Here is a 1,672-nt window from a genome sequence, read left to right as displayed (position 1 = left end):
AACTATGATAATTTAGTTACTATTTTGTTGCAGTTAAAACAAGCAAATGTACAATAGTGCAAGAATCAATCAATCAATCAATCAATCAATCAACAGCAGCCAAATAAATAGGAGCCTTATTGATTGGACGGCTTAACTGGAGAAAATTAACGTTACTGTAGGTTAATTCACTGTGTACAGTGGATCAGCAATATTACCTATGCTAAATAAAAATAATAAAAAAAGATTAGACATATTAATGTTCTTTGAGTTACTGAAAAATATCTGCTCTTTTGATAATAATTAAGGTGATTTCTGTTTCAAACTTTTTATAGATTCAAGGATGGCCTTTCAACACTGAACTTCCAGAATGCTTTGGAGCAGCATGCTTCCGTCTTCAGGCCATTCATGTGTGCAAGAGTGGAACAGCTGACATCCAAAATATTGGAGGAAATATTTGAGGTTCAGCTCAGTGAAAAGGGTAGCAGCAGACGACTTGAGGAAACAAGAGTGCTAGGATTCTGGAGAGACTTTCTCCTTGACACAGAAGGTGGACTTTAAGATTTATTGCTATATTCTGGTGTTATTGTAATATCTGATACATAAACTCATTGCTTCTTTTCTAGAACAAAAAACGGGTCTCTCTCTCCAGGACATCCTGATGTTTGCAACCGGCTAGAACAAACTACCTCCATCTTCAATTCTGTCACCACCAAAACTGATCTTTCAGGCCACTTCTCGTTTTCCTGTCAGTAGCACCTGCTCCAACACTATCAAAATACCAATGTCCAAGACGTATCATCAGTTTAAAGAAGACATGGACTTTGGGATTCAAAACTCCCCTGGGTTTTGGCTTTATTAAGGTGAAATGCATAACAACAAAACAAAATGCTAACTATTTAACTTGTCAAACCTGTTCAGTTATGACACTGTTTAGTGTTTGTGTGCGACCTTCAAATTTGGATTCTTGTTTGTTTATAAGTCCGCCATGTTTTTCAGTTTGATATAGTTTTCGACACATGATTCCCAACTCTGTGGATGTGCTAGGCCGCACTGTCTCTGGAGGTTCTCAAAATGTGCCTGAAGGTGTTCATCTCCACATTGAATGTTGTTAGTCTCTGTCACAAACTGTCCCAATTGCTCCTGGGAGACTGGGAAACCACAGTCTGTTCCACCAAACCTAGGAATAGAAGAAGCATAGTAAACATTTAGTTATATTTACATTTCTTCACTAAACTGTTACTGCTGTGACTATTGTTGTAACCTGTCTAAATGATTAATTGTATTTAAATTTAAATTTTAGAAATTGTCATCTGAAATTGTTAGAATAAAAAGTGACATACTGTTAACACATTGTTCATTATTTTTGTTTTGGCAAATTATTTTTTAGAGTTCCCAAAGAGGTTTTAAATTAACCAGATGTTGAAGACAAAAACAACAAAAATTACCTGTGAGGTAGATGATACATCACATCTGGTTTACCAGAAGGACAGCAAGATTGTTTAACAGGTCTTATGGTATGTTTATTCCACCTGTCCTTGCATTCATCAAGATCTCTCTGTAGCATATCCATGAAGACAAACCGCACAAGGCATGTGTGCTCATGACTTCCATTGAAGAGATGTCTTTCCTTCAAATCGTTCATGAGATCCATCCAGAACTGAGATCTACAATAAACCAAAATTATAAGATA

At 36.2% G+C, this 1,672-nt stretch overlaps 1 long non-coding RNA gene across 1 annotated transcript; it reads left to right on the top strand.

The window, feature by feature from the left end:
- The first annotated feature begins 84 nt into the window (after nucleotides 1-84).
- LOC103131698 (uncharacterized) lies at nucleotides 85-1,324 on the top strand. The gene is made up of 2 exons (XR_475420.2): nucleotides 85-529; nucleotides 606-1,324. It is a non-coding gene; the product is annotated as an uncharacterized LOC103131698 (long non-coding RNA).
- The last annotated feature ends 348 nt before the right edge of the window (nucleotides 1,325-1,672 follow it).

The sequence above is a fragment of the Poecilia formosa genome, unplaced genomic scaffold (assembly GCF_000485575.1).
Source record: "Poecilia formosa unplaced genomic scaffold, Poecilia_formosa-5.1.2 Scaffold817, whole genome shotgun sequence".
Taxonomy (NCBI): domain Eukaryota; kingdom Metazoa; phylum Chordata; class Actinopteri; order Cyprinodontiformes; family Poeciliidae; genus Poecilia; species Poecilia formosa.
Note: the sequence above shows the minus strand (reverse complement) of the source record. Positions and strands in the feature narration are given on the sequence as shown.